We start from the raw sequence: 25555 nt of genomic DNA, 5'->3' as shown, positions 1-25555 counted from the left end.
GTGCGGCGTCCAGGGAGTGTGACATGTGTTTACTCTTCTCCGCCTCCTCTTCCTGGCATAATGACATCGCTTCCTGCAAAACCGCAGGCAGCGATGAGCATTCCCGCAGGTAATTCGCGGCTATTCCGGTGGTATACCGCACATCATTGCTACCTGCGGAATACCCCCGGAATACCGCAGGTACCTGCGGAAATTAATGGACATGCACATTTTCTCAAGAAAGTTTCTCGAGAAAATTTTCTCAAGAAATTTTCTTGAGAAAAATCCGCACAAGTGCGCACAGCTATTTTTTTTTCTCATTGAATTTCATGGGAAATGTCTGCACAAAGATTGCAGACATTTCTCAAGAAATTTCCGGGGCAAATCCGCGGGTAAATCCGCAGGTAAAAAGCTCTAGTGCGCACATAGCCTAAATGCGTTTTTCAATGTTTTTGCAAAGCAGATCTGTTAGGGGGTTATCCTTTTTTTAAAATGTATTTAGATTCCTTTAATACAAGTGTTTGGGACTAAAAATAATGTTTCCAACAGGGTTTCACTAAAAATTCTGCACCATTTGCCTTCTGTAGCCTTTGTGCTGCACTGTCGATTGCTGAGTGAAGAGTGAGTTAACTGAGAATCCATCAGTAAGATCAGATTACATGGTGGGGGAAGAGTTTATAAGTAATGATGGGCGAGTAGTACAATAGTCGGTACTCGAAATGATGAGTGAACACTATGATGGTAGAATGCTCGGTACTCGAGCCGAGATAGTCAAATGTTCGGCTGGGCTCAACTCAAGTAACGAGTATAATGGAAGTCATTGATTGGCGAGTTTGGCTCTTTGCCCACATACAGCCAGCCGTCAACAGAGCATTCCCGGGGAAGAAAGGGTGTGGATTGTTGAGGGTTTTATATTTTATATATATATATATATATATATATATATATATATATATATATATATATATATATAATATATAAAAATATATATATATATCATCTGAAAATATGAAAATATTGTTTAACCCCCAGTGAGAGCCTTTCAAAGACTGGGAATGGCTCTCCCTGGGGTGCCTGCAAACATCATGCAGTGATGTGTGCTTTGTGATCGATGTTTCACGAACAACACATCCCAGCACCCGCAATCATCAGCCGAGCTCCGCGAGTACCCGAGCATCCCGTTGCTTGATCGAGTATCAAGCAGTGGCGAGCACGCACACTCGTCATTATTTGTAAGTCCATTATCTGACCTAGGCCACGTTAACACGTTTAGTATTTGTAAGCCAAAACAAGGAGTGGAACAATCACAGGAAAAGTATGATAGAAACATGGAACGTGTGAACGTGGACTTATTCTGAGCTGCTCTTGGCTGATTTATGGCCAAAAAAAAATATGTGGCCCGCAGCCAGTCACATCCACAAATGTCTGTGATAGAGACCGTTGTTGGTCAAAACGTTGGAGCTTTTCTTGCTGGATCAATATTAATAATTGCTTCAAGATCTTCTCTCTATCATCATTTCAGTGCGGAGGTTTCCATCTACGTTAAGTCAGGACTGTGGTCTTTTCTCCAAGCACGTAGATTTCAGGAACAGTAGGGTGAGTCTTCCATCCAATATATGTACATCAGTAATAAGAATACTTTTGTTTCAGAAATTTGCACTCCAAAAAAAATCACCAACATTGTGGCACACAGCCACGTTCTTTTTTAAGGAAAATATGTCCCATAGTTTATGCATAGAAGAAGGGAATTTTGTTACTTACCGTAAATTCCTTTTCTTCTAGCTCCTATTGGGAGACCCAGACGATTGTTTTACGATTGGGTGTATAGCACTGCCTCCGGAGGCCACACAAAGCATTACACTAAAAAGTGTAAGGCCCCTCCCCTTCTGGCTATACACCCCCCGTGGGATCACGGGCTGCTCAGTTTTAGTGCTAAAGCAAGAAGGAGGAAAGCCAATAACTGGTTTAAACAAATTCACTCCGAAGTAACATCGGAGAACTGAAAACCGTTGAACATGAACAACATGTGTACCCGAAAAAAACCAACAATCCCGAAGGACAACAGGGCGGGTGCTGGGTCTCCCAATAGGAGCTAGAAGAAAAGGAATTTACGGTAAGTAACAAAATTCCCTTCTTCTTCGGCGCTCCATTGAGAGACCCAGACGATTGGGACGTCCAAAAGCAGTCCCTGGGTGGGTAAAGAAATACCTCATGTTAGAGCTGCAAGACAGCCTTCCCCTACGGGGAGGTCACTGCCACCTGCAGGACTCTTCTACCTAGGCTGGCGTCCGCCGAAGCATAGGTATGCAGCTGATAATGTTTGGTGAAAGTGTGCAGACTCGACCAGGTAGCTGCCTGGCACACCTGTTGAGCCGTAGCCTGGTGTCGTAATGCCCAGGACGCACCCACGGCTCTGGTTGAGTGGGCCTTCAGCCCTGACGGAACCGGAAGCCCAGCAGAACGGTAGGCTTCAAGAATTGGTTCTTTGATCCATCGAGCCAGGGTGGCTTTGGAAGCCTGCGACCCTTTGCGCTTACCAGCAACAAGGACAAAGAGTGCATCCGAGCGGCGCAGGGGCGCCGTGCGGGAAATGTAGATTCTGAGTGCTCTCACCAGATCTAACAAATGTAAATCCTTTTCATACCGATGAACTGGATGAGGACAAAAGGAAGGCAAGGAGATATCCTGATTAAGATGAAAAGAGGATACCACCTTAGGGAGAAACTCCTGAATGGGGCGCAGCACTACCTTGTCCTGGTGGAACACCAGGAAGGGAGCCTTGGATGACAGCGCTGCTAGCTCAGACACTCTCCGAAGAGACGTGACCGCCACTAGAAAGGCCACTTTCTGTGAGAGACGAGAAAGTGAAACATCCTTCAGAGGCTCGAAGGGCGGTTTCTGGAGAGCAACTAGTACCCTGTTTAGATCCCATGGATCTAACGGCCGCCTGTACGGAGGGACGATATGACAAACCCCCTGCAGGAACGTGCGCACCTGAGAAAGTCGTGCTAGACGCTTCTGAAAAAACACGGATAGTGCCGAGACTTGCCCTTTAAGGGAGCCGAGCGACAAGCCCTTTTCCAACCCAGATTGCAGGAAGGAAAGAAAAGTAGGTAACGCGAATGGCCAGGGGGATACTCCTTGTGCAGAGCACCAGGATAAGAAAATCCTCCACGTTCTGTGGTAGATCTTAGCAGAAGTGGACTTCCTAGCCTGTCTCATGGTGGCAACGACTCCTTGGGATAATCCTGAAGACGCTAGGATCCAGGACTCAATGGCCACACAGTCAGGTTCAGGGCCGCAGAATTCCGATGGAAAAACAGCCCTTGGGACAGTAAGTCTGGTCGGTCTGGTAGTGTCCACGGTTGGCCTACCGTGAGATGCCACAGATCCGGGTACCACGACCTCCTCGGCCAGTCTGGGGCGACGAGTATGACGCGGCTGCAATCGGATCTGATCTTGCGTAGCACTCTGGGCAAGAGTGCCAAAGGTGGGAACACATAAGGGAGCCGGAACTGCGACCAATCTTGCACTAAGGCGTCTGCCGCCAGAGCTCTTTGATCGCGAGACCGCGCTATGAAGGTCGGGACCTTGTTGTTGTGCCGAGACGCCATTAGGTCGACGTCCGGCACCCCCCAGCGGCGACAGATTTCCTGAAACACGTCCGGGTGAAGGGACCATTCCCCTGCGTCCATACCCTGGCGACTGAGGAAGTCTGCTTCCCAGTTTTCTACGCCCGGAATGTGAACCGCTGATATGGTGGATGCTCTGTCCTCCACCCATAACAGAATCCGCCGGACTTCCTGGAAGGCTTGCCGACTGCGTGTCCCTCCTTGGTGGTTGATGTATGCCACCGCTGTGGAGTTGTCCGACTGAATTCGGATCTGCTTTCCTTCCAGCCACTGCTGGAAGGCTAGTAGGGCAAGATACACTGCCCTGATTTCCAGAACATTGATCTGAAGGGTGGACTCCTGCTGAGTCCACGTCCCTTGAGCCCTGTGGTGGAGAAAAACTGCTCCCCACCCTGACAGACTGGCGTCTGTCGTGACCACTGCCCAGGATGGGGGTAGGAATGATCTTCCCTGTGATAATGAGGTGGGAAGAAGCCACCATTGCAGAGAGTCCTTGGCCGTCTGGGAAAGGGAGACTTTCCTGTCCAGGGAAGTTGACTTCCCGTCCCATTGGCGGAGAATGTCCCATTGAAGTGGGCGCAGATGAAACTGCGCAAACGGGACTGCCTCCATTGCTGCCACCATCTTCCCTAGGAAGTGCATGAGGCGCCTTAAGGAGTGCGACTGACCATGAAGGAGAGACTGTACCCCTGTCTGTAGTGACCGCTGCTTGTCCAGCGGAAGCTTCACTATCGCTGAGAGAGTATGAAACTCCATGCCAAGATACGTTAGTGATTGAGTCGGTGACAGATTTGACTTTGAAAAGTTGACGATCCACCCGAAAGTCTGGAGAGTCTCCAGCGCAACATTCAGGCTGTGTTGGCATGCCTCTTGAGAGGGTGCTTTGACAAGTAGATCGTCCAAGTAAGGGATCACCGAGTGTCCCTGGGAGTGCAAGACTGCTACCACTGCCGCCATGACCTTGGTGAAAACCCGTGGTGCTGTCGCCAGACCAAATGGCAGAGCTACGAACTGGAGATGTTCGTGTCCTATCACGAAACGTAGAAAACGTTGGTGCTCTGTAGCAATCGGCACGTGGAGATAAGCATCTTTGATGTCTATTGATGCAAGGAAATCTCCTTGAGACATTGAGGCAATGACAGAGCGGAGGGATTCCATCCGGAACCGCCTGGCGTTCACATGCTTGTTGAGCAGCTTTAGGTCCAGAACAGGACGGAACGAGCCGTCCTTTTTTGGAACCACAAAGAGATTGGAGTAAAAACCTTGCCCTTGTTCCTGAAGAGGAACAGGGATCACCACTCCTTCTGCTCTTAGTGAGCCCACCGCCTGCAGAAGGGCATCTGCTCGGTCGGGATGTGGGAAAGTTCTGAAGAACCGAGTCGGAGGACGAGAACTGAACTCTATCCTGTACCCGTGAGACAAAATGTCTGTTACCCACCGGTCCTTGACCTGTGGCAGCCAAATGTCGCAAAAGCGGGAGAGCCTGCCACCGACCGAGGATGCGGAGGGAGGAGGCCGAAAGTCATGAGGCAGCCGCCTTGGAAGCGGTTCCTCCGGTTGCTTTCTTGGGGCGTGAGTGAGCCCGCCAGGAATCTGAGCCCCTTTGCTCCTTCTGAGTCCCTTTGGACGAGGAGAATTGGGCCTTGCCGGAGTCTCGAAAGGACCGAAACCTCGACTGCCACCTCCTTTGTTGAGGTTTGCTTGATCTGGGCTGGGGTAAGGAGGAGTCTTTACCCTTGGACTGTTTAATGATTTCAGCCAATTGCTCACCAAACAGTCTGTCTACAGATAGTGGCAAGCTTGTTAAACATTTTTTGGAAGCAGAATCCGCTTTCCATTCCTTTAACCACAAGGCTCTGCGCAAAACCACAGAGTTGGCAGACGCCATTGAGGTACGGCTCGTAGAGTCCAGGACAGCATTGATAGCATAGGTCGCAAACGCAGACATTTGCGAAGTTAATGACTCCACTTGCGGCACTGCTGGACGTATGATAGAGTCCACCTGTGCCAGACCAGCTGAAATAGCTTGGAGTGCCCACACGGCTGCGAATGCTGGAGCAAACGACGCGCCGATAGCTTCATAGACAGATTTCAACCAAAGGTCCATCTGTCTGTCATTGGCATCTTTAAGTGAAGCCCCATCCTCCACTGCAACTATGGATCTAGCCGCAAGCCTGGAGATTGGGGGATCCACCTTTGGACACTGGGTCCAGCGTTTGACCACGTCAGGGGGAAAGGGATAACGTGTATCCTTAAGACGTTTGGAGAAACGCTTGTCTGGATAAGCATGGTGTTTCTGGACTAATTCTCTGAAGTCAGCGTGGTCCAGAAAAGTACTCAGTTTACGCTTGGGATACCTGAAATGGAACTTCTCCTGCTGTGCAGCTGCCTCTTCTGCTGAAGGGGCTGGGGGAGAAATATCCAACAGTCTATTGATGGCCGCTATAAGGTCATTTACCATGGCGTCACCATCAGGAGTATCCAGATTGAGAGCGGCGTCAGGATTAGACTCCTGATCACCCTCCTCTGTCTCATCATGCAGAGACTCTTCTCGCTGAGACCCTGATCCGCGTGATGACGTGGAGGGTCTCTCCCAGCGAGCTCGCTTAGGCTGCCTGGGACTGTCATCTGAGTCAGAGCCTTCAGCCTGAGATGCCTGGGACCCCCTTGAAGCACGGATTAACTCCAACTGAGGGGGACCGGGGAACATTGACGCAGCAGTGTCCATGGTCTGAGTAACTGGCCTGGCCTGCAAGGTCTCTAGGATTTTTGTCATAGTGACAGACATCTTGTCAGCAAAAACTGCAAACTCTGTCCCCGTCACCGGGACAGGGTTCACCGGTGACTCTGCCTGGGCCACTACCACCATAGACTGCGGCTGACGAAGTGGCACAGGGACCGAACATTGCACACAATGGGGGTCATTGGAACCTGCCGGTAGATCAGCCCCACAAGCGGCACAAGCAGTGTAAACAGCCTGTGTCTTGGCACCCTTGCGTTTTGCGGATGACATGTTGACGTCTCCTCAGAGCAATATAGGGTATACAGCCAAGAAGCGACCTTACAGTGCAATATATATATATATATGGTATAGAGAAAAAAATACACCAATATAACACTGTGGCACTAGTGGGGCCAGCACTAATGTGCTGCTTACCGCCCGCTTAACGCGGGTGTGTGGTCGCCAGAAATCCCTTGTCTGGGTCTCCCAGAGCCTGTGTCCGTTCTCCAGCCAGACTGCATGCAGGAATGGCTGCCGGCGTCCTGTGGAGAGGGGCGGGCCCTGGGTGTGTCCAGACGAAAAGCGGGAAACTTGCGCCCCACTGTGCCTAGTGAGAGGGCTGGAGTATGTAAATCAGGGCTGTGGAGTCGGAGTCGGAGTCGTGGAGTCGGAGTCGGAGTCGGAGCTCATTTTGGTGGAGTCGGAGTCGGAGTCGGAGTCGGTATAAAATGCACCGACTCCGACTCCTAAAATATATAATAAATTGGGGACAGGAGTGCAATGCAGAATGTGCTGAATATTTTACTAAATAACAACATTTAGTATAATGCTTATATTTAAGTGAAAAAATTATTGTAGTACAATGTGAACATCAGACATTTAATTGTTTTTATGATACAATAATCAAGATATTTGGATAGAACATAAAATATTTATTGGAATACAACTTTAGAACACAAAAAAACTAATAAATTGTAAATATGTAATATATATAATATATATATATATATATATATATATATATATATATATACAGTGTATATACACACACACAAGATATATATGTAATCTACTGTATATTACATAGTGTATTACATATTTACAATTTATTACAGTTTTTTGTGTTCTAAAGTTGTATTCCAATAAATATATTTTATGTTCTATCCAAATATCTTGATTATTGTATCATAAAAATTATTAAATGTCTGATGTTCACATACACATATTCATGTACTACAATAAATTTTTCACTTAACTATAAGCAATATATGTCGGAGTCGGAGTCGGAGTCGGAGTCGGTGCAAGAGAATTTGAGGAGTCGGAGTCGGAGTCGAAGGTTTGGCTTACCGACTCCACAGCCCTGATGTAAATAAGACTCCAGCCCTCGGCGCTGACTATAGAACAGCGTCTCTCCCTTTCCCTGATTGACAGGGTGGGGGCGGGAACGAAGCGGAGCTAGGCCGCAAAAGCCGGGGACTAGATTTATAAGCGCCGCCGTCGTAAAAGCACGGTCGGCGCTAAGTCCCCGGCGCACCACAAGTCTCAGCCGCGCCGCCGCTCCAGGGGCGGCCGGCGCGGCAGTCCCCAACACATAAAGTCCCTCAGAGAAACTGCAGTGACTGTAACCCCAGCGCGCAGCGCTACTGTCCCCGGCGCACTAGCACACCCAGCAAGTCTGGAGTGTGCGCGGCCTGTCCATACGGGGACACAGAGTACCTGAATGTAGCAGGGCCTTGTCCCTGAACGGTACCCAGCTCCGTATCCAGCAGGTTCTATGGGTCTGTGGATGGAGCCCGGCCTCAGGGCTTGGGGGCCGGTAAGATCCCACTTCCTCAGGGCCCCTCAGGGGGATGGGGAAGGAAAGCAGCATGTGGGCTCCAGCCTCCGTACCCACAATGGGTACCTCAACCTTAACAAACACCGCCAATAGGAATGGGGTGAGAAGGGAGCATGCTGGGGGCCCTATATGGGCCTTCTTTTCTTCCATCCGATATAGTCAGCAGCTACTGCTGACTAAAAACAGTGGAGCTATGCGTGGATGTCTGACCTCCTTCGCACAAAGCTTGAAAACTGAGCAGCCCGTGATCCCACGGGGGGTGTATAGCCAGAAGGGGAGGGGCCTTACACTTTTTAGTGTAATGCTTTGTGTGGCCTCCGGAGGCAGTGCTATACACCCAATCGTAAAACAATCGTCTGGGTCTCCCAATGGAGCGCCGAAGAAAGCCCTTCCCTCCCTTGTCTGTGAATGTATGTGAATCACTACTCGGATATAGAAGGACCTCTCTTTCTCTGAATATTTTAGACTCCGATTCATTGAACAGTTTGTGCCAGAAAAGTGGAGTAAAACTACAAAAATTTGGAACAACATATAGTTGGCCAAAAAAAAAATATAACTGCTGGGATCTGTCAACTTTTTGAAGAGTACCTTTCTGACTCTGGTGCACAGCAAATGAAGGATGAGCCAAATACTCCTCTTTGGTGCCGGCGTCATTGCAGAGGTGTTGGCGCAGGTTCTCCAAGGGATTGCGTGACGATGTTATGTCACACCAACCCTGTGGTCAATTAGTGGCCACATCAATGCATATCATAAGACAAAGTGTTCTTCTTCAGGAAAATCACAGATTCAATTGTGATGTTCCTGAAGGAGACTTTGTTCTCCAAAATGCGTTGAAATTAATCACATTCCAGGCCGTTTTATTGTTTTTCCATGGCAGCGTGGTCTAATAACCCTCTTTTCTCCTGTTTGAAACATTTAGTATTGGAGGCTGCAGCAGCCGTTTTCTACACACTTTATGGTGGTTGTGACTGTCTCACAACCAGTTCAGGCGAGCAATTCCACATTTATCCTTATCTCATATACCAGGATAAGACCCCATATGCGTCATTCTGTTTTTCCACTTGCTTTTAATCTGGCATTACATGAGGGAACAGAAGGATTTGGGAAAAGTCTTGATCCCTAGAAGATCAGTGGTTAGTTCTCAAATATGGAACAAACTCCCTGTTAAGTTCCTTTAAAAACTGCATGAAAGTACAGTACACCTAAAAAAAGGCAAAGGGCGGTCACACCAAATATTGATTTGAAGGATTTGTGCAAGCAAACATCCAAACAAGATATGTAGTTAGTTCTACAAGATGTTTGGAACAACCTCCCTACTTAGTTCCTTCAAAAACTGTGTGTGAGTGTACCGAGAAGAAGTTATGCTATTTTATATTTTCCAAATTGCTAAAAATTATTTACTAACATTTATATTTTCCAAAGTATTCGTAAAGCCCTCAAATACATGAGTAATGTCTGCTGACCCATCAATATTGATGGATTCGGATGATGGTGTAATGTGTATGAGGGCGCTGGCCGACTAATGGTCAGGAGAGGCCAAGTCCAATGTCAGACTGCTGATAGCATTGTTCTCCCGGAGATAAGCCCCTGGCTAACGTGTCAGTTGATGGCTTTCTCATTGAGAACATAGGACTGCTCGGCCGAAGAAGAGCTTCTGTGTACGGGAGTGTCAGCTGAGGTGGCTGACGGCCGAACAATCATACAAATCATCGGTCAGCTGACAGCCATCTAAAATGTATGGCCAGCAATACTACAGCATTTTTTACAACTGGAATGAATGCTGGGTCCCTGCTACATATAGAGTATGACATGATTTACTATATACTTTGGCGTAAAGGAAAAGGAAGTAGTTTCAGAAGCAACTAACTAGAATCCACCTTTCATTTTTAAAGTTTTTTTGAAAAATGTAATCAGTTGTCATATATGGAGGATTTGTTGTGGATATGCAACATGGTACAATATATAATACACATCCTCTGTTTGATGCCATGCACGCTCGCTGTGGGGTTCGCGCATGCGCTGTATAGGCCATCACTGATTGGTTAGTTTTAACCATGTGATATGTCACATGGTGGACTTAAAAGGTCCTTCAACAGAGGATATTCTTACTTCTCCTTGGTCTGATGAAGCGTGGTACCTTTTATAATGTGAAACGCGCGTTACCCTTCCTAGGGGAAATCCCAGGCCTTCTGTCTCGCAGTATTGGCACTTTATCTTTTGCTATATATTGTATATTGGTTACTACTTTGTATGTATTCTGATTGAGCTTTGTGACATGTCGTTTTACAATTGTTATGTGCAATTCTGCACTCTGTAATTACTTTCTAGGTCATACCCTTTTTTGTATGTAACTATGTGCCAATAGTGTTTCTGCCTTTGTCATAATTTTATGATATATCGATTTTTCTACCATGTTATTTAATGATCAATAAATTTTCAAGTATTTTTGCAAAAAAATCCACCTTTTTTCTCCGGTTTCTTATTTTTTACAACTGGAATGAATGCTGGGTCCCTGCTACGTATAGAGTATGGCATGATTTACTATATACTTTGGTGTAAAGGAAAAGAAAGTAGTTTCAGAAGCAACTAACTAGAATCCAACTTTCATTATTAAAGTTTTTTTTGAAAAATATAATCAGTTGTCACATATGGAGGATTTGTTGTGGATATGCAACAAGGTACAATATAATACACAGGGATAGGGTTTACTAAACCTCATTCTCACATTATACATAGAGATTTGAAGACAATTTTCAGGTTTTAAATTTTTGCATTGAGAAACTGCAGCAAAAATAGAAAATACACAAATGTAACTTGTGGATTTTACGTGATTTCAACCTTATGATTATTGGAAATAATGAAATAGATTAATAAAATCGATTTACATCAATGCGGCATATCAAATCTTGGATATACCAAGTATATTTGTGAAAAATGAAAGATGGCAGAAAGTGGTCAAATGAATGATACTGCACTTTTTACAAAACTTTTCAGCCAACTATTTATAAAGCACGGCGTCACAGTGATGTCACTAGTTACATGGTAAGAATCCAGCATAAAAAGCATCATAAATAAACCGTGATTAGGATGATGCCCTTTACTGCGAAAGTGGCCAAAATAAGGAGCTGCCAAGCGCAGAGTCAATTTTAAGTGTCAGTTTCAAGTGATTGTGAGAACTCGATATCAAGAGGCGCCTGACCACGTCTTTGGAGTCTGATTGTACAGTATACACCCCCGATTGCACTGTCTGCACAGATGTTTCCAGGGGAAGCAGAACGAATGCGCCTGAAAACCCTTGTCTGAACTGCAAGCAATGTGCATAATTGTAATCAGCGAGACATAGATTTCAACCTCCGTTAATTTGTCTCTTTTCTCGGCAGGTTTTTTTTCCCCCCTCTCCCAATAGTATGCATTGATGAGCTAATCTTACTCCGGCATACGTCACATTTATCTTCTATATAACAAACACAAATGAATACAAACACGCAGCAGAAAGGCCACGTTGAAATTGGCCATAAGGACTGCTAGTGTGGCATTTTAAGCGCGTCGGCGTGCTCTTTAAAATTCACTATGTTTATGGATGGCGACTAATCCTGCTCATTTGAAAATACATAAATGTTAAGAACAGATTCTGAATAACAAATGTCACCTGGATAATGAAACCCAAATATTAGTATCACTATGATAATACTCATACGCAGCCATCAAGAAGGTAGCCGGAAAATGTGCAGCAAAGGAACGGCAAACTTTCATCAAATCTAAAAACAAAAACTACTAATATAGGACTCCATATTAGATATTTATAAAAATACATTGCATAAAAAAATGCTAAAAAAAATATAATACAAAATAATACGCCCTGGATAGCAGAGATCAGTGTCCTTTTAGTCTCCATCCTGGTGGTTTGTGTCAGTAGACTAAAATCTCCTGTATGGTGAAGGTAAAGCCAAAATAAAAAAACATTGGCCAAGAGTGAAAATGTACATACCGGTAATATTGTGGCCAATGGAAGCTGTATAACACTGCTTAGCTATATGGTGACCTATGCCTGAGACGTCCCTCGGAGGTGTAAGGGCATAGGGTCTGCAGCAGCAGTATATCTAGAGACCTGTTGACAGACTGCACTTTCCAGGAGCCTGGGAGGTGCAAAAACTAGACAGAAGAAAGTTCTGCTGTAAGTACTGTGTAGTATGTGCAAAATGGCACTACGGAGAAGCCTAGATGTGAAAACTTGGGACAACAAGGGCAGGCGAAAAACATGGCTCCGACTACAAAGTAGAGGGGAAGTGTTGTAGAGGAAATTTTTTCTATGACTTCTAGGGGACAGACAACTGGGAATAAATGTTACTTTTGACTACTTGTGGGTACGTGGCTTTGGGGAAGTGTGGCTTTGACTATTAGGAGATAAAGTGGGCTCAAACTGGCTGTGGGGTGGTTGTTCAGAGGTCTTGTTTGCAACATATTGTTACCGCTTGTTAAAGATGACTCTGCTTTGATCACAACATTTGTGCTGCTTGCCACAACTACTGGGGAAGCAAGAGGGGCTGCTGTCATTGCTCTGATGTAAGGTGGCCTGCAGGAAAAACTCTGAAAATATGTACAAGAAAGTGCTGTGCCTAGAAACGAACCAGGTCTAACTACAAGCTGTCCAGAGGCAAAGCATGGGACACATGGCTGCACTGCATAGGACCTGAAGGAGAGCCTAGAATTCACAGAGGGGCCAACTTGATAGTGCTGTGACCTTCTATTAAGGTCAAGAGATCCCAAGATGCCGACTGCTGGGGAGCCATGACTTTCACTACTGCTGAGCAGGATGTTTCTCTCCCTTGCTTGGCTGACCTCCCTTGCCCCTGTGCAGTCGGCATCTCACCATTTTACAACAAAAACAACATATGTACATAGCTACATTGAACAGAGTCCAACTCCATCTTTTGTGCTGAAGCTTGTGCAAAAGTGATTGTGAAGGGAGGGGGAGCAGGGTCATTGTGACATCACCTATTGTGAATGCTGGCTCCTTTGTTATCAGCTGTGTTACCTGGCATTGTAAGGGTAAGTTCACACAGTGCATTTTTTGTGCGTTTTTGGCCTCAAAACTGCATGACTTTGCTTCCCCAGCAAAGTTTATGAGTTTTCATTTTTGCTGTCCGCACACAACTTTTTTTTTAAGCTGCGTTTTTGAGCTTAAAAAAAAATGGACATGTCAATTCTTTCCTGCGTTTTCCCCTCATGCAATGCATTGGAGAAACGCAGAGATCAAAAATGCACCAAATCGCGGTAAAAACGCATGCGATTTTTTGCCGCGGGTGCGTGTTTGTGCGTTTTTAGCGGCCAAAAACGCAGCGTCAAAAAAATGCAGCGTGTGCACATAGCCTAATCCTGCCTGTAATCCTGATGAAAATGCTTCCTGAAAGAACAGTAAGGGTACCTTCACACTTAGCGATGCAGCAGCGATCCGACCAGCGATCTGACCTGGTCAGGATCGCTGCTGCATCGCTACATGGTCGCTGGTGAGCTGTCAAACAGGCAGATCTCACCAGCGACCAGTGAACAGCCCCCAGCCAGCAGCGACGTGCAAGCGACGCTGCGCTTGCACGGAGCTGCCGTCTGGAAGCTGCGGAGACTGGTAACTAAGGTAAACATCGGGTATGGTTACCCGATGTTTACATTAGTTACCAGCGCACAGCTGTGTGTGCAGGGAGCAGGGAGCCGCGCACACTGAGCGCTGGCTCCTTGCTCTCCTACCATAGCTACAGTACACATCGGGTTAATTAACCCGATGTGTAATGCAGCTACATGTTCAGAGAGCAGGGAGCCGCGCACACTGCTTAGCGCTGGCTCCTTGCTCTCCTAGCTGCTGTACACATCGGGTTAATTAACCCGATGTGTACAGCAGCTACATGTGCAGAGAGCCGGAGCCGGCAGCACAGGCAGCGTGAGAGCTGCAGAGGCTCGTAACTAAGGTAAATATCGGGTAACCACCTTGGTTACCCGATGTTTATCTTGGATACAGCTTACCTCAGCTGTCAGATGCCGGCTCCTGCTCGCTTCATTTGTCGCTCTCTCGCTGTCACACACAGCGATCTGTGTGTCACAGCGGGAGAGCGGCTTTGAAGAAAACGAACCAGGGCTGTGTGTAACGAGCAGCGATCTCGCAGCAGGGGCCAGATCGCTGCTCATTGTCACACACAGCGAGATCGCTAATGAGGTCACTGCTGCGTCACAAAAAGCGTGACTCAGCAGCGATCTCGGCAGCGAGCTCGCTGTGTGTGAAGCACCCCTTAGTATGAGTCTAAAGGCCCCTTTACACACTGCAACATCGCTAGCGATATCGCTGTAACGTCACCGGTTTTGTGACGTAATAGCGACCTCCCCAGTGACATTGCAGTGTGTGACACGCATCAGCAACCTGGCCCCCGCTGTGAGGTCGCTGATCGCTCCAAATCATTCAGGAACATTTTTTGGTCCTTTGTTTCCCGCTGCGCAGCATTCATCGGTGTGTTTGACACCGTTACAATGACGTCGTTAGCGACTTAGAACCCAGCCCGTAGGCGTGCTATAGCGTTCCCTTTCCCGCCCCCTTACCTCCGATTGGTGGTTGCTGTTGCGTTCTGATTGGGCGGCTTTCACTGAAAAGAAGGCAACTTTAGCGCTTCCGTCCTTTGTTTCAAAGCTACCTTGTTCCTGAGCGTGCTGGTTTGCGGATTATTAGAGAGTTCTCCAATCTGCAATACTATAAAGCCTATACAGTAGGCATCATTTGATTGAAGCTGTATTGATGCTGTATAGATAAACCAGTGTGGAGTCGCCACACAGAGAACTCTACAAAGATCCGCTAAGCAACAGAAGCTCAGGAACAAAGGATATACAAGTGCGACTTTTTTCAATCTTTCCAAGCTCAGGGTCGCCAATAAGAACGCACTATCGATCACCAATCAGAGCTGAGGGGTAAAAAGGACACCTAGGTGGCTTCAGCACCAAACACTACGAGGTCGTTCTGCAGGTCCATATCGCTGCTGCGTCGTTGGCCAGATGTGCCTGTTTGACAGCTCACCAGCGACTGTTTAAAGACTTTTCAGCGATCCCGGGCAGGTCAGGATCGCTGGTGGGATCGCTAGAAAGCCTCAGTGGGTAAAGGAGCCTTTAGGCGGTGTGCCCACGACCAGTATTTGTTTTGGATGCAGCGTGTTTCAACTTCGTCCAAAACGTTGCATTGTACAGTACAAGCACAGTGGATGGGATTTCTAGAAATCCCATGCCTACTGTGCATGTGCGGTCCGCAACATAAACTGACCTGCAGTGTGGCTTTTCGAGCTGCAAGCATGTCTATTATTTGCTGCAAAGTTGCCAGCGTTCTCCATAGCGAGGAGACAATATTGCTCCAAACCATGATCATGGGCACGAGCAGCTGCGGTCTTCTGCGAAGGAGACTCGCAGCCCCACAGGTCAGAACCCGCCGTATCCAGGATGCAGCGTGTCCCGATCGTGGGCACGTACCCTAAAAAAGCCCAAGTGGCAAGTGTGAGAATTGTAAGATTATAATAATTAAGAAAGGTTGTTATTAACATTTAAAAACCTGATTTACACCTCATTTACACACTCTCCTCAAAGTTGAAATTGCAACACCAAGAAGGAAAAGTCATGGAAGGATGGAAATCACATGATGGACTGACATTCTAATGAAAAGCAAATGATGAAAAAATAGAAAAAAAAAATTCAAAACAACTCGATTTTGTCAGTATCAAGTATGACCATCACATATAGAAACATTCACACGCTAATAATGAGGTTATTAATAGTTGTCTATGGCATATTCTGCCATGATAAATTAACACACAAACCATCAAGATCCACAGCTGGCATATCCCTTTGCAATTGCCTACATATGATGTCCCATGTGCTCAGTGGTACATAATGTAGCGCCAGGGATATGGGGTACTCTGTCCCGGGCAGTAACAAATGGGAATGTCACTCTGGTGGCCGTTGCCCGGTCCAGTGTTCTGGGCTCCTTTTGTTAATGGGGGGTATTTACATTGGAGATAAGAGTTTTTATCATGTGACGCCACCTGCGGGTTGCGGTTACGGATAGAGAACCGCCATTGCTAAATGTGGGTACTCCCAGAGCTGGTACTAATTGCAGCAATGGTGTTAGGCCCTCCGCAGGTAGGGCCGTGCCTGGAAGATGATGAGGGATAATAACGGAGACCACACCGGGTTGTCTTTAACAGTCTCTACTCACTGTGGACCCATGGGTTTGCTGGTTCAGGTCCCTTGGAGGACCAGTGCCAACGTAGTGACCCAGGTTGCTCTGTCCCCGGCACTTTCAGTTGATTGGATCCCCGTAGTGTGTAGTATTTGGAGGCGCTGACTGTCCGTTTTGGGGTACAGCCTCCTTCTTTGTACGGCGGGCAGTGCGGACCCTGTGGGGAGGTAAGTGTCCGAACCCCGATCCTAGTTTACTGCTGATGCCCCCGGATTATTTGGTTCGGTGAAGTCCGTGAAGGTGTCCTCACCGGGCAGGTATTTGCCAAACAGTATATAACTTGCGCTTGACCTAGGGCCCTGTGCCCCGTGCGTGCTCTGGTCCCAGCGGAATCTCTGGTACCCATCCTGGCAACATCTCTCCTGTGTCCCCGGGGTCACCGTTACACGGACCCAGCTCAGGCACGTCCGCACAACTCCCCTGTGTGCTACTCGACTCTCTCCTCACTACCGACTGACCCCTCCCACCAGGCTGGCTATACCCAGGGACTCGTTCCCATGGCGACCACCCCCTTACGTGGTTAACCCTCTATGCCCAGTGTGGAGTGGAGAACTAGGATTTTGGTCGTGTTTCGGTGGAATCGACACTGGTACTCCAGGTCCCAGGGGGTAGGTCCTACATCCCCAAGAGGATGCAGTTCCCTGTAGTGCCCTGAGGGTCTCCGGGGCGCTACAATAATATCTAGAGATGCAGCAGGCCATGATAGCATAGTTAGTCCATACAGGCTGCTCACAGCTTGCAGAATTATTAGGCAAGTGAGTATTTTGACCATATTGTTATTTTTATGCAGATTTTATATTTTACAACTGCAAACCGTAATAAGGGAGGGTGACCTAAGCATATTACATTACACCCTTTACCAAGGTGTGCAGAATTATAAGGCAACTTATTTCCGTCAGACAAAATGGGCCAAAAAAGACATTTAACTGATTGTGAAAAGTCTTACACAGGGATAGAGCCCTTTGGAAATGGCTAAGACATAGGGCTGTGATCACAGAACCATCAAAAGTTTTGTTGCAAATAGTCAACAGGGTAAAAAATAAATTTGATGAGAAAAAAAAAGTCGCAAATTAACTGCCAATAAAAAATAAAGTGACCAGGATCCCATTATCCTCCAGTGCTGTCATATTCCAGATCTACAACCTCTGTGGAGGCCTAGAAGAACAAGGTGTTCAGTGCTCAGAGACCTGGCCAAAGTAAGGGAGGCTGAAACCCCACCACTGAACAAGACGCATCAAGACTGGGCCAAGAAATATCTGAAGACAGATTTTCAAAGGTTTTATGGACCGATGAGATGAGTAACTTTTGATAAATCAAATGGTTGAGATCAGTAATGGGCACCGAACGCAACTTCAGTGCCAAAAGGGGGCGATGGGGTACTGCTATGAGTTGGAATTCTTAAAGAAGAGCTGATTGGAACCTTTTAGGTTGAAAATTGACTCAAAACCAACTTTCAAACCTACTGCTAGATTTTAAAAGACACTTTCTTCACATAGTAGAAGAAGAAAAGTCTGCATCTCTCAAAAATAAAAAAACTATGCTCAAAGTCTCCAATGTTTGAAAAAAAACACACATCACCTGATCTGCTTCATCCAATAAGCATTCAGGTTTATGCAGCTAAGAATTGAAAAATCTGCATAAAAATTATGATATGGTCAAAATACTCCCTTGCCTAATAACTGCACATGGAGCATCACAGCAACGCCAGGCCGCACATTTCCGGTGCGAGCAGCCTGCATTGAAATTGCAACACCACGAAGGAAAAGTAATGGAAGTATGGAAATCACATGATGGACTGACATTTTCATTAAAAGCAAATGATGATTAAAAGAAAAAAAAAATGTTCAAAACATCTCGATTTTCTCAATATCAAGTGTGAATGACACATACAGAAACATTCACACATACGCTTTGGCATACTATCAGTGAGGTTATTAACGGTTGTCTTTGGCATATTCTGCCACAATAATAATAATGTATTGTTATTATTATATCGCTATTTATTCTATGGTGCTTTACATGTGAAAAAGGAAACTGGTACAGGAGGAGAGAGGACCCTAGCCATGAGGGTTCACAGTCTACGGGGTGAGGATACAGAAGGTGAGGGTACAGCTGTTCGTGCAACGCTATGGTGGACTGAGGGTTATTGTAGACTTGTTGGAAGAGGAGGGTCTTCAGGGTCCTGTTGAAGGTTTCCACGATAGGCGAGGAGTCTGATATGTTGGGGCAGAGAGTTACAGAGTATGGGGGATGCACAGGAAAAATCTTGTATGCGATTGTGGGAAGAGGAGATAAGAGGAAAGTAGAGAAGGAAATCTCGTGAGGATCTGAGGTTATGTGCAGGTAAGTACTGGGAGACTAGATCACAGATGTGTGGAGGAGACGTGTGGCTTTGTTTCAAAACACTAACCATGATATACAGTCTTTGGGCAATAGGAAGCCAGTGACGGGATTGGTAGAGAGGAAAGGCTGGGAAATAGCGGGGGGATAGGTGGATTAGTCAGGCAGCAGAGTTTAGTATAGATTGTAAGGGTGCGAGAGTGTTAGAGGGAAGGCCACAGAGCAGGAGGTTGCAGTAGTCCAGGCGGGAGATAATGGGGGCATGTTTTTGCAGATTCTTGGTCAAGGAATGCATGGAGTTGGAAAGGGCTTGCATATGTGGCTTGAAGGACAAAGCAGAGTCAAGGGTTACTCCCAAGCAGAAAGCATGTGTGCATCTTGGGCATGCAAATCATCAAGATCCACAGCTGGCATCTCCCTTTGCAACTGCCTACCAATGATGTTCTGGGTGCTGAATTTAACAAAGTGTGATTTGGCCAGGTTAACTTAGATAACAGACAACAGTATATATACAGTATATATATATGGATAAATATTATACACACAAACATATATACACTGTTGTCTACGGTACACGTTAACCTGGCTAAATCACACTTTGTTAAATCCAGCACCCAGGTGAGATTTCCTTGGTCAGAAAGCTCAGAAACATCTAATCAATGTAAAATGCACATATATTTTACCGGATCAGCCATCTCTCTGTGCATGTTGATCTGAGCTGCCAATTATAACGCGCAGTCTTTGTAGCCGAGCTACTTAAAGTAGTCTGCTCATGAATCTGATAACATAATATGTTACAACTTTATTTTTGCAAGCAGGTGGACCATAAAAGTTAAGCTCAAAGTGTGCCATATACAAGGCATAAAACAAATACTTTGAACATAAACCTTGGGCACTGTATGCCTTCAATCAAACCATTGCAATTAATATGAAATTCTAAATACAGAATACAATGCCACATAAATAGCATAACAGCCAAGTCCTGTCTAAGAAGCCATATGTTTTTTCCCATTGTTCAAAAAAAGGAGATGACTTCCCGTCACTTATGCTTCTGATTAGCAAAATGATTTATGCCACAATCACTAAAAATGCCAGCAAGTGAATGAGAAAATGCATAGTGACTGCACCAGATGTGCACAATAAACAGCAATCCCATTGTAATCTCTGGTACTTAGTTTATATGAAGGCAATGTAAAAAACACTCTTGGATACCGAAAAGTCACTTTTTTTTACATTTGACTATAAATGATATGAAATAAATAGTGTGTTTTATACTTTATGGCATGCATACATTGATAAATTAGGTACAGTTTTGTATCCTGACTTATCTACAAGACAAGCCTGGCTAAGATCATGGGGATTAATTGCTTCAGAGGTGTGAAATGCGGCTTCCCCATTCTTTTCTGCACACTCAGTGAAGAAACAATGATTAATCACTGTTTAACTATTCTCTGGAGGATCTACAAGATTGCCAAACAGGATTTATCCTCATAAATCCAAGAAATGCTGCTTTAGATTTGTCGCCTGCAACTGAAGGAACATGAATTTAAAGCCATACGTTATCAGATTAAAAAACAATGTCAATGCTTTAGTACCAATCCAGGAATACAATACTCTCTAATCTCCAATTTACAATAGGAGTCTATTCCACGTAATCCCTAGTGACCATTAACATATACAAGAGGGAGCTTGTCTGTCCCAGTCCCGGAATGTAGAGAATGGATGGCTTCATGAGTTGCCATACAACTAGTGCATAGCAACCCGCAAGCTGGTCTTAGCAGACGAGCGGCTACATTTAGGAAGTCGTAGCTAGTTGAAAAGGAAATTATGTTCACATCAGAAACACTTTTACGCTAAAAACGTTCGACTTACCACCCAAAAAGTTTGAAACGGCAGCGATTGCTAAAAAAAAACACTAAATTAATTACACTCTATGGCTATAACCCCTGCATTGATCACTCAAGTGGATGTTGCCAACACTTCCGGAAAATGGCTGCAGCAGTCAGGTGACTGGAAATTAACATTATCGCTTTATGTTGAAGCAGAGACCACCAGAGTCATGTGCTGTAACTGGGTAGGTTAGCGCAAGTAAAAATAACTTATTTGATTATTTTGTAATCACCTTTAAATTTTGAAAAAAAAAATTGGGAAAAATCCCTTTACAGTCAGCATTTAATAATGTAGCTAGTGCATAAATCAAGCATTGCCTGCAGTAGTCTGGTTACACAGGAGAAGGAATGCAACCACCCTGTTACATCCTCCTTCACGAATACAGATGTGTCTACCCCTATCTGAAGTTCGGTAAAGGCTCCAATTTTTCATTATAGAAATATAATACATCACAGCATGTAAGAAAAACATTTAAAGGGAATCTGACAGCTGCTTTTTTGCTACCTCATCTGAGAGCAGCATGATGTAGGCAAAGAGATCCTGAATCCAATGATGTATCACTTAGATTACTAGGTGCAGCCGTTCTGACACAATCAGAATTTTTAGATTTAGCCATGTAGCCGAGCTGAAAGAGCTGACCCCGCCCACACAATGCTTCTCAATAGAGATTTAACATTGACAGTGAGGTCCAAATCAGAGGACAGGGTGTGCCGGGCTGCTGCGCACGTGACTTAGTAGTCCAAGCAATGATAAATATCCTCCTACTTAAAAAAATATAGCAAATAAAGAACAGATTGGACTGTGACAATACTGGCAGCCCTGAATTCTCCGTGTTAACCCTTGTAGTATGCGGTCGTCATCTTACATAGCAAACACCTGCTGACAGATTCCCTTTAATGTAAGAAACTCATATTACAACCACTGGGTGTTCACAAATAGCACAGACATCTTCCAACACAATACCTTGTTTATAGCGTCCTGTCTGATGAATAGTTCTTTTTAACCTCTTGGTTTTTCAAAAAGAATGACTAAACACACCTGCAAAGAGAAAAAAAATAAAACATCAATGGTTTTCATATTATACAAATATTTTATTTACTTTAAATGGGTTGGCCACTACTCGGACACTCCTTTCTCAATCCCTATTTTTTTCTTATTGCTTCTTCAATCCTCCAAAAATATAGTTTGGCAGATATTGACATGTTCGACTGACTTTAATGTGTTCCAAGTACAATCCGGCAAAACATTGGATCGCACTTGGACCAATGTTATTCTATGGGGCTGTGCATAATCCAATTTTCTCCCCATGTACTGAGTCTGTCTGAGAAAAAAATCACTGCATGCCTAAGTTGCCTCCATAAATCGGATTGCACTTGGCCACATAAGTCAATGGGTCTGTGGGAAAGAAAAAAAAAAGAAGAAGATCTGACTGCACCCACATGTCATCCGAGTGCCTCCGATTTTCATGAACTGACAGAATGGAGAAAATAGAGAAATATTCTTTTCTATCTTCTGCTAAGAAAATTGGATCACATTCTGATCAGAGTATGATCAAAGTATGATTAGCAGAATACAATTGGTCGTCTGCATCTAGCCTTCAACACATATATAACCAAACCCTCCTTCAGGGTGAGAAAAGCAGCAGTAGCACCCATGACTAGTGATGGACGAGCACTAAAATGCCGGGGTGCTAGTTACTCAAGCCAAGCAGGTCAGACACTCTGAAGGGGCTCAACTCAAGTAACGACTATAATGGAAGTCAATGATTGGGCAATTTGGGTCTCCGGCACATACAGCACCAGCCAGAAACAGAGCATTTCTGAGGAAAGGTTGGCTGGGTTTTTGGTTTATTTTTTGGGACACACATCATCCGAAAATGTTTTTTTAACCCCCTAGTGAAAGTCGTTCAGAGCCTGCGAATAGCTCTCCCTCCATCATGCAATGAAGAAAGCCTGTGAGTTGTTGCCGTTGTTTCATGGACGGCACATCCAAGCACCCGTGATACTCGGCAGAGCTCCGCGAGTACCTGAGCACCCCCCGATGCTTGATCGAGTGCCGAGCACGCTCGCTCATCACTAGTAACGACATGTTTAACATCTCATGACATTTCTTAAAAAAAGACTATTTAAATAGAAGTTGTAATGTTCTTGAATAACTTTCCCCATCCCTGGGACCTTGTCATAATGGCGGTGTGCGGCTACCTGGTCTGCTCTGATGACATCACAAGCCATCAATGATAGGACAATAAATGTTGCATCCTAATAAATATCCCAAAACAATAAGAAAAAGAAACACAAACAATATCTTGATATATATTTCCTTTGCTATAAACACAAAGGGAAAAAAAAACCAAAAACTTTGCTCCTTAACTTTACTGAGTACCAGAGATAAGTTATAGGTCTAGAAATGAAGCCATGCGCACTGATCACATCTTTCTCCGTGATTTACAGAAAGCAGCAGCTCATTTTAATAAAAACATCCCAAAACATAAAATTGATTGAACCAACTGCTGTGCTGGGCATACACAACAGCTGATCAAAATCATTCAAGATTTTTATTCCCGTACTATTTCTTTCCTAGGAGCATATAAAGGGCGCGTGCTCCTCTTCTAGCCTCGCAGATTGATTCATAGTGCTTCCATTGTGATATAGAAGAATTAATAACTCTATAATAATGGACATTACATTCCTTTTGTGGGCTCAGATCCCAAGAATGATGCATAGGAGGCTGTTTTAGGCAGCGCCTGGGCTCCTATAATATGGTTAGTTCCTAATTCTGGACTTTTATATTAGTTTTTTTTCTCAATCTCTTAAAACCAAATCAACATAAGCTCCATACACAGTATAGCAAATAACTGTAATAGGAGCATTATTATAAAACAACATAGGTCAGAAGGGTCCAGTAGGGAAATGCATGGCTTCTAATTATGGTGACAGCAATTTTATGTTCTATATATCGACAATATACATAAAAAACAGAGAGATCACTAAATGCTAAATTCACACGATACACTCCCAAAAATACATTTACAAGGATATAATTCTAGAACTTCAGAAATATGCAGCCCCTCTCCACATCCTATACCCCCATAGTTTGGAGACCTGTAAAGTAGAGTTTTTAGAGAAATAACCCGATTATACTGGAGCCCCCTTCTTATATGTGAACAAGGCCTATAGATTTCATAATGTGAAATCGCTATTGCTGACATAGAACAGAGAAAAAATGAAAAATCTGGTGCATGGATTATATTCTGGGGGTCACCCATGGACTGAAGACTCCCTAAGCCTTGTCAAATTTATGGACCTCCTCATGTCTGCACATCACTGCTTACTAAATGGAGTCAATTTCTTTCACGTGTGATTGCCCATGCTCAGTACAATGACACTGGAAAGTGTATGGAAGCTCACAAGACAGTTTAGACCCTTCTTTGGACTCATTAGCCTTCACCAGTTACTTCAGTGCGGTCTTTATAGTCTTAATGGTGGCAATGTAGACAACCACCTCCCTGGCCCAGGTGGCAGTTCTCTGCTGTCCAAATTCTGTGCCTTCCAGGTATATCTACCACCTTATCCTCCTGCTTTCTTAAACGGAACCTGTCAGGTCAAAAAAACGTTATAACCTACAAGCAGGAGCCTGTGTGAGCTAGTAACCCCTTCCTACCATTCCTGTGTTGTAATATTGTGTAATATGAAAGTAATAAAATACGTTTTATTACTTACATATTCCCTATGTAAATGATCAGAGGCTCTAGCCCCATGGGCATTGCATCACCCCGTGGGCATTTGCATGCTTTCCATGGTATCACGCCCCGGTGGGCATGATACCATGGATTTACATGAGCGACGTCACCGTCAGCTCCTTCAGAATCCCGTGCTTGCACGCTTACCATTCCCACCGCCTTCTCATCCTGGTATTTAGCAGAGTTCAGACGCGCACTGCGCATGACTGGAACCGCAGGAGTCTTCTGAGCATGCGCAGTGCGCGTCTGAAGCAGACACCTGTATGAGAAGGCGACGGGAATGGTAAGCGCGCACCCACGGGATTCTGAAGGAGCACATGTGATGTCACTCATCACCACAGGGGGCGATACCATGGATACCACATATTTTATTACTTTCATATTACACATTATTACAACACAGGGATGGGTAGGAAGGGGTTACTAGCTCATACATGCTCCTGTTTGTAGGTTATAATGCTTTTTTGACTTGACAGGTTCCCTTTAAACTTAACATTTTCCTACCACCTCACTAAGCTTCCCCGCCAGATGTAAAGAGACTCAAGGTTTTTGCTGGTCCATTTGTGAACAGCATAATGCAGGGACAGAGACTTGTTGGGCTGCACGCTATTGTCAAGGTGTTAAATCCCGCTGTCAAACTCTGAAAGTGGCATTTAATATGCACTGACATAGGGGTGTGCCATTTTAAGCTCAAATCAGCACACTGGTGATGTGTTTGTGGGTCGCCGATGGCTTGCTATGGCAACATGGGATCTGCTGAAGACCTCCGTGCTTGTCATAGCAGCACTCCATTGAAAATCTACCAGTAGCCGGGCTTCAGATCAATTATTTTTGCTATATACAGCAATGCTATGATTGCTGTATGTAGAACAAGCGATCAGACGATCACAAGTTATAGTACCCTAAGGGCACTATTAAAAACAGTAAAAACTTTAAAAAAAGTTTTAAAAATAAATAAAAAAAAAACTGAAAAATTCAAATAACTCCCCTTTTACCACATTAAAAATAAAGATAGCAAAAAATACACATATTTGGTATCGCCACATTCATAAAAGATCGGTAAACATTGTATACTAAAAAATGTCAAGAACCCCCAGATTTATTTTTTTTGTCGCTGCAATACCATAAAAATGCTGTAACAAGCGATCTACCCCAA

The 25555-nt window shown here is 44.9% G+C and overlaps 1 protein-coding gene across 2 annotated transcripts in view; it reads right to left on the bottom strand.

The window, feature by feature from the left end:
* TBC1D5 (TBC1 domain family member 5) overlaps positions 1 to 25555 on the bottom strand; it is an 835136-nt gene that overhangs the window by 609558 nt on the left and 200023 nt on the right. For both annotated transcript variants that reach the window (XM_075316666.1, XM_075316667.1), the window contains exon 3: positions 21624 to 21698. The gene's annotated coding sequence lies outside the window, so the exon portion shown is untranslated. The remainder of the gene's footprint in view (positions 1 to 21623; positions 21699 to 25555) is intronic.

This window comes from Anomaloglossus baeobatrachus, chromosome 6 (assembly GCF_048569485.1).
Source record: "Anomaloglossus baeobatrachus isolate aAnoBae1 chromosome 6, aAnoBae1.hap1, whole genome shotgun sequence".
Lineage (NCBI taxonomy): Eukaryota > Metazoa > Chordata > Amphibia > Anura > Aromobatidae > Anomaloglossus > Anomaloglossus baeobatrachus.
The sequence above is the reverse complement of the archived record's forward strand: the minus strand, read 5'-3'. Positions and strand labels throughout refer to the sequence as shown.